This window comes from Mytilus californianus, unplaced genomic scaffold, assembly GCF_021869535.1.
Source record: "Mytilus californianus isolate M0D057914Y unplaced genomic scaffold, xbMytCali1.0.p SCAF_38, whole genome shotgun sequence".
NCBI classification, from domain to species: domain Eukaryota; kingdom Metazoa; phylum Mollusca; class Bivalvia; order Mytilida; family Mytilidae; genus Mytilus; species Mytilus californianus.
Window position 1 is genome coordinate 1,705,423 of NW_026262688.1, and position 8,713 is coordinate 1,714,135.

At 34.8% G+C, this 8,713-nt stretch overlaps 1 long non-coding RNA gene across 1 annotated transcript; it reads left to right on the forward strand.

Annotated features, from left to right (window-relative positions):
• Window positions 1-2,367: 2,367 nt before the first annotated feature.
• Window positions 2,368-3,078, forward strand: LOC127736821 (uncharacterized). The gene is made up of 2 exons (XR_007999205.1): window positions 2,368-2,426; window positions 2,920-3,078. It is a non-coding gene; the product is annotated as an uncharacterized LOC127736821 (long non-coding RNA).
• Window positions 3,079-8,713: the final 5,635 nt, after the last annotated feature.

Here is an 8,713-nt window from a genome sequence, read left to right on the forward strand (position 1 = left end):
GGACATCTTTCTATACAAAGCAAAGCCATATGTAGTTTGCATGTCAATAGTCAACAGTGTTTAAATTGAATGGTTGTAATCATTAATTTTCATTCTAATATAGCGACCTATATTATTGTCAACCAGTATAATCACAGTATATATGCTCACACGCATTAGTTCTAAAAATTATCTGTTGCCCAACTTTATATAAACGACCAGGGCCCGGTTGTTCAACTTGTCGTTAACTTAACGTAAGCATTAAATTTAACGTGTCGTTAAATACTCTAACGTGTCGTTACTTAACCCATGGTTAAAATGGTCTTGTTCAACTTGGTTTAACGCCGTCGTTAGTTAACGATGATATTTTAACCCCTCGTTAAATATTTAACTAAAGTTTAGAGATTATTTTTGTTACCCACAATGCATTGGTTTGTTAATATTTATTTCAACATGGCTGACATTTCTTCTGCGAAAAAACATAGGGACAGAAAACCTTTCTTTACTCAAGAAGTAGTAAATGGTTATACAAGATCAAGTACAAAAAAATTACAAAGTGTTTAATGAAAAGTTTGGGGATGGAGTTACCAATTCTAGAAAGACTGCTGTCTGGAGCAGGATTTCTATCTTGGTCAGTGCTCTGAGTGTTGCCAACAGGTCTACCAAAGACTGTAAAGACAAATGGGCTAACACCAAGAAGGAGGCTAAAAAGGTGTTTAGCCAACTGAACAAAGAGCAGAGGGTTACTGGTGGTGGTCCACAGCCAAAAAGATTGAGTTTGGCCATAGAAAGGACAATAGACCTTTGCAAAGACTCAGCTTCTTTCAAAGGTCTTGTAGGAGTTGAAAGTGTACTTGGTATGTATCAGAAACTAATTCATACTCTTTTGTGAACATATAAAAATAATGAATCTTAAAATGCTATTCGTTATTCAGTTATTCTCTCCGATTTCATGTAACTTTTTGTTGATTAAAGAAATCGCCGATTATTCATACCATGTCATCCAAAATTGACAGGTATTTAACTATTTATTGATCCTTAATCATGTGTAAGCTTAGTATTTAATTAACATTCGGCTATATTCAGTTTTACTCAGTGAATAATAAGTTATTTTAATTCATTTAGTCAATTATTTATGTCGTCTGCATTCACATACTTACGTCCTAAATATTAACCTTGAAAGACGCTCAGCATGCTAATGAACATATTATGTTTTGAACCTCATTACCTCATGACACACTTTCTTCTAACGATGGTTGATTTTAAATATTGTCATTTGACAATGTTGTAATGATGGTTTGGGACAATACATGTTCAGTTCAAATGTTCGTTTATCCAGGGAAGAACCTGCTTGCTGTTATTTCCCTTTGATTTGTAGCCGACAGGACGATGTCTCTCGGACCCTGGCTAACCCGTACCTTAAATTATATCGTGGAATACGCTCGTAAAGGCCTAGACTAAAACAATTTTATTAATCATCTTTTGATGATCGTTCAAAATTTTGAAAATAAATATATATAGATGGTGTTAAACCTGGTGGGATATGAGTGAAAAAGTTATGTTGATAAAAAGGGGGAGGGGGTCCTACAGAAAGGTATACACAGAAGTGCCACTGGAATAGGTCCTTTTTCTTTTGTCAAATCTACCAAGGGGATGCAATTTCAACATCTACAATTAAGTGTAAAATGTAGATGGGCCAGTAATTTTCATTTTACAATTAGCAATATATATATAGCCAGTGAGTGAGATTGTGAGTTTAAATCCAGCACGGGGCAGGTGCACTCCAATCCAATGATAATTGACTAAGGATTGGAAATGTCCCTACCTAATATCGGTTGTTTACTCCAGCTTCATCCACCAATATGAGCTGACTTCCACGAAATAGCATGGAGTGTTGAAAGCGGCGTTAAACACCAATCCATTAATCCATCAAAACCAATAGATTTACTAGAAAATTATTTTAAATGGTGCAATACTGCCTTATAATTGGACAGAAGTTTGTCTTCTGATATAGTTCTGTTACTAGCCATCTCATTTTGGTTGTCATTGATGCATATGGTTTGTCAGGCTAGGTCAATGAAAGCAAAGAAAGAATGGCTAAACAAAAAACCTCTTTAAGTAAGAAAAATTTAACAATAGACACACATGACTTCCATTCATGATAATTTATAACAACCACCTTATTATATTTTCTAGTTGACAACTCAGCAGCATTGCCATTGGAGAGTGCAACAAATTCCCAGGACCTGTTTGATACCCCTCCAAGCCAGCCACTGTCCCTATCTAGATCTGATTCCATTCATCAGCCATTACCACTTCTGCCAGCTGTAAATATCCAGGTGCCATGCCCAGCAGCTGCAGTAGTTGAGCTGGGGACTCCAACAACACAGAAAGCAGTAAATCCAAAGAAGAGGAAAGCAACTGCTGATGATGTTTATGAGCTACAGGTAAAATTTTACAATTGCATTTATTTTAGAAATAATCCAGAATAATTTAGAAACGATTGACATACCATTGTCTTATAATGAATGACTCGGTGGTAGGTTCAAGACTGTCATAACTCGGAAAAATGAAAAGGTAAAAATCAATTATCAACACTAAGAAAAAATTGACCTTTTGGGTCCCCATCGATTGGTTTGTATCTATAGGCAATGATGTGAGACCGTGAATCGATCTTAAATTACACTTAATCAACATTTCATTTTCAAATGTTGCAATCTTCATCTTTATGAAAATCTTCCAAAATAATTAATTTAAATTTATGGGCTCCCAGCCTCTGGACAAAGCATATGTCCAACAGATCAAACACTATATCTGGAACTCTCAGTTTCATGCAAAACTTCTGTAAATTCCACAAGAGTTGTAAGGTATACAGACACATATAAAGATATACCGGTATGTTAAAAATATATAGATCTACATGTATCATTTTCATTTCAGATACTGTATTTGAAGGGAGAAATGGCAAAGCAGACTAAAGAGATGAGGAAATTAGATCTTCAGATAGAGTTGCTGGAAGAAATGAAACGAGACAAAGAGAATACTCCACTAACATTTTCTCAACTTTTAATGAATTAAATTATTTATTTTTCTTATCAATCAACAATTATTTGCCCAAAAAAATGCATGTGTACGGTACCAAGTCACAAATAATGTTTAGGACTCAATTTCTTCGTTCAATAGTATTTTGCATTTTTTTTATTTTGATTTGATATATCTATATACCACTTTTGAGTCTTCTTGTGTTATGTTTTGGTGTATTCGAGACAATTGAATTTTACAATTTGTATGTTATGTTTGTTTTTTTAATTCTGGCTATGCATTTTTGCGCCTGTCCAAAGTTAGGAGCCTCTGGCCTTTGTTAGTCTTGTATGTTTTTTAATTTTAGTTCATTTATATGTTTTGGAGTTTAGTGTGAAGTCCATTTTCACTGAACTAGTACAGAATTTTATTTAGGGGCCATCTGAGGACCACCTCCGTGTGCAGGATTTTCTCGCTGCGTTGAAGACCCATTGGTGGCCTTCGGCTGTTGTCTGCTCTTTGGTCGGGTTGTTGTGTCTTGGACATATTCCTCATTTCCATTCTCAATTTTATTGGAAATGTTTATATTTTGGCACTGTGTTCTGACCTTGGATTTGATCACTATTTTTATAAGTGCCATTCATTTTGATCGTTTGCTTTACATCCAGTGGCGTATATTTCATGCATGTTCATGATGAGAACAAATTAACAAAGAGTACAATAGGTATGATCAGACCCTTCACGAGTTTTTGTAAGGGCTCTTATAATATGCATAGCGTTACACTATTTCCACACAATGCTATCAGATTTTACATCCCCTTTCCAACCGGATGTGCCGGCGTATTTACACATCCAACAGTCTATGGAAGACCCACTTTGCGTCAAGGGTTTTACTGATTGGACGAACAAAGTCCAAAGGATGACCTTAAATCTATACCTTAACCAATCCTTAGGGTAAGATATCATTCAGAGTAGAATTAACACGGAGATGATGTGTAAACAAGATGTTGACAACGGACACCTAGTAGTGCCAATAGCTCACATTACCGTAAATGTAATATGAACTCATAATTTGCTTTCAATTCAACATGTCGAATGCATGTGTTTTGAGAAAACATAACTTGTATTATTTATCACAATATTATATTGGATGAAAAATAAAGACTATTTTGTGTTCAAAACATGTATTTCAGTGGAAGAAAACTCTTGCGACATGCTCACTAATGTGTCTACCATCCTGTTCTCCTTCAAAATTCGGAACTTGCACTGGCTGGTCTTGCTGAACATGTACACCACAAACATCATCCAAAGGTTCATTCCTTGTTAAAGCTATTATGTAGAACAGCACCAGCACCAAAGACTCGACAGACTTTTTCTGGTTTCATTCTGACCTGAAATTTAAAAACATAATTATGGGCATGAAGAGTTAATTTTTAATTCGGATATCTTTCACTCGGATAATAATACTGTTTCGGAAGTGTATTCTCTTCTACAATCGTCTCCTGGAAAATTACCCATGCAGATATCCCCTTTACAAAAAAATACCATGTTAATGACTTTTTTTCATTGCATTCTAAAAAAAATAATGGTTACTTTAATAGCAGGTTCACTATTGACAATCTTTAATTCATATGAACTGTATGTCTTTCTGCAACAATTGTCTCTAGTTTTAGGGAGCTACCATTTGATTTTTTTTTGGGGGGGGAGGGGGGCTTGTATGAAATTTAAAAAAAAGGCAGGACAGGAGTTTTGAGGGAAAAAAGGCAGAATGACAATTTATGTAAAAATAAGTGTGAAAAATAAAAAGGCAGGACAGAGATCACAACTAAAAGAAAAAAGCAGGACAATTTTTTTCATCCTAGCCTCCCCCTAAAAATTAGATGGTAGCTCCCTTAGTGTCTACTTGTCCTTTTCATAATTAGTTTCTTTTTTGTGTCCCTTTTTTCTCTATATATTTTCTTTCTTCTCGATTGAAGTTTTTTTTTTGCATTTGTTGTACGAAACTGCCTAGGTTATTTAACTGTTATAGCTCTGCATCATAAGGGGTGTTTGTACAGATGATTCGTATATATATTATTTGTACATAAATCTGGAAGCTACTTATCTCGTTTGAATTGTTTAACATTTGTGATTTTTGGGCCTTTTACAGCTTACTATGTGGCGTGGATTATCTCATTGTAGAAGGCTGTACGGTTACCTATAGATTTTAACGTCTATGTAATTTGGTCTCTGGTTTTGAGTATTATCATTGGCAATCATACCACATATTTTTATTTTAATATATTTTAAGTATTCTATAATTATTCTTACCTCGGAGTGCAAAACATGAAATCTTCTCTTTAAAGCCAAAAGCCCTTTCAATAATGGATCTTGTGCAGGAGTGTGCTCTATTAAATCTTTGCTGGTGTCTTTCTCTGGGATTTGGATAGGGTGTCATGAGAAAAGGGCGACATGCATACCCGCTATCTCCGAGGATCAAACCGTCTGCAAGTCCTCTGTTGTTTGTCTCCAGGTAATGACACAGGTTTGAGGTGTTGAAGATGTGGGAATCATGGGTTGACCTGGCCAGTTAGCAGATATATTGGTAAACTTCCCTGAAAATATATTAAACTAATTTTATTTTATGAGGAGTACGAATTTAATGTCACAGTTAACTGCAGCTTGAATAAAGGTCAGTCTATTGTTACTTGTGACAAATAACGAAGGAAACGTATGTATTTTTTTTCCTGAAAACAATTTTGAACATACATAAATTATAAAATTATTGAATATACTGATAGGTTCAATCAAATCATCATGGAATAAAAGTTAAACGTACAAAAAAAAATACATCAGTAATATGTTTTCATTTATAAACATTGTATAGATTAGAAATAGTACATATGATTTAAGTGGCACATGCAACAGTGTTTTGGGTTCCCTCACAGGTGCGCGTTCTAATTGAAAAAGATAGCATACAATGCCCCCACCCCAACCCCAAAGCCCAAACATGATTTATAAATTGTAAAAGCACTAAGGCCCAATTTGAACGTACAAATTAAAAAAAAATCCGTTATTTTTATTTATTGAGGGGCGTTCGGGGGGTCCCTGCTTCACACTTCCCTATTCCCTCACTCCTGGACAAAAATCGATCGAAATATTTTCCCATGTTCCCTCACCCTGTCCCCCCATCTTTATTAGCTTCAGATTCCGATATCTGCATCGCCTTTGATTGCAAAATATGCAGATGAACATTTGGGGTGAGGGTCGTCATTTTACAACTCCATTTAAGGAATAAGCGTTCTAAATTTAGTTATCGTGGTCATCGTCGATCGATCACTGGTAATATTTGGGTCGTATAACATCGAGGGCTGAGTTTACTGACGAGAAAGATTAAGGGATATAATAATAAAGGTAAACAAATAAACAGACGAAGAGGAGATCAGAGATAAATAAGATTACTAAATTAAATAAGTACCTTCGTAATCACACACAGCCTGCACGTTCACAATATGGTACCCCTTCCTATTGACAAAAGCTGCCTCGTCCTCTGATGGCCCTTGTATCTTGACGTCCGTGCAATCAATGCATCCCAAAACATTTGGAAAGTTCATTTGTCTGTAGAAACCACACTTCATTCTGTTTATAGAATTAATGTCTTTTGGCCACTGGATGAAGTTGTCTTTAACATCGAGCAAAGCATTAGTAACATCATTTACTGATCTAGATAAGTTGCTTTATCGTACCCCATCGTATCTCCAATCACTTGTAAGAATGACCCAGAGGCATAAAACCTCAAGGCTATGCATACTTGTTGTTCCACTGTTGAAGCAGTTTCCTTTGTTGTGGATCTCCTCAATTTATCTCCCACAATATTACATATGTAGGCTATAGAGTCTCTTCCAAACCTATATCTTGTCCTCATTTCAGTATCTGTCAAATTATTAAGATGACAAACCATTCCTCTGAAGATTCTCTTTTTTCTTTGCCTAGGTACCATCAACAGAGCAGCCATTTTATAAATTATAACCCTTCGTTAAGTATTTAACGAAGGTCAATAGCAGCGTTAGATTTTATAGAAGTTACGACAGTTTAACGTTGCGTAAAATTTAACGTAGAGATGAGCAACAGGTTTAACCATGCGTTAAATTTTAACGATGCGTTAGCATATTTTAACGACAGCGTTAGACTTAACGACAAGTTGAACAACCGGCCCCAGGTTAACTCAATTTGTGACAGTAAAATCCATGTTAAACGTAGGCCAAGCTTCATATACAATATGGTTATCTCTCTTTGAATGCAAAATAAAAAAATAAGTCCACTTCAGTTATTTTTCGGGATAGAATTTCATAAAAGAAAGTACTCCGCGAAATATTGTTTACTTATCGTCTTTGGCAAGCAACTAAACAAAGTGACGTCATATTAATGCTTCATGCGTCAAATGTAAACACCGGGCGTTTTCAGGCTTCTTGTATGCCTCAAAATGTAATACAATTAGACAAAAAAAAAACATTTCTAGGTGAAAAATGTTTTTTTTTTTTTTTTATTTATAATTGAATGATGTAATATTATTAATATAATTTTAATAGGGGAGGGTGTTAAAACGGAACAGCCAAAAAAGTGTCGTATGTATAGGGCTTTCACGGTTGACAAAATAACTGTGTTTTGCAGACCCATGATATGATTTGGTCAAAACAGATTCGCAGCAAATATTACCCAGAGGTACTGTTGAAGGCTTATTGTCTAACTAGTGTTTTATGTTGTGAGGTTTGGTAAATAATGAAAACAATACCTTATTTTCATGCGTCCGAAGCGCTTTTCTTGGTTTACCTTCATCGGAAACGCTCAAAGACAAATATTTGGTAGTGACGCTTACTAAATGTCTGCAATTATGTACTGAGTATGTTATGACAATGTCCATATATCAAATGAACAGTATATGCGTTTATTGGTGTTTTAAATCGATACCAACCTTTGTGGCATGAATACATATATCAAAACGGTAACAAATATTTCTCTTCGGTCATATGTGTCTCAATTGAATTAAATGTGTTTGACAATCTGAGCATTTGTTTACATGCACTGTGATAATTACAAAACAATTAATAAAAAAGAAATAAAATTATCTTAAATAAAATATCACTGATATGTATGCAATTAGTTAGACATATTGCTTCATAATTATTATTATCAATTTTACATATATAAAAAGTAAAATAAAAAATAAGATATCTCCATCTAATAAATATTTAAGATGATCCTTAAGGATTATCTGTTTTGTAGTATATTTCGCACGAATGTGACCTACCGAATAAGACTATTACCGGGTTTGTAATAACATGAGCAACACGACAAGTGCCACATGCGGAGCAGGATCTGCTTACCCTTCCGGAGCACCTGAAATCACCCCCAGTTTTTGGTGGGGTTCGTGTTGCTTAGTCTTTAGTTTTCTATGTTGTGTTTAATGTACTTATATTTGTCTGTTTTATTTTCTTTTTTAGCCATGGCGTTGTCAGTTTATTTTCGATCTATGAGTTTGACTGTACCTCTGGTATCTTTCGCCCCTCTTTTATCTGCGACCTTTTGTATCTACACAAACTTCATGGCACCATGAAGCCAGTCAAATAAAAAAAGCTTTGAATAGATAACTTTAACAGATTTGTTTTCATAAGAATTAGTTCATCATTATTAAATTTTTAACAACTTTTGTTAGTAAGTAAAAGTTGAAGAAAAA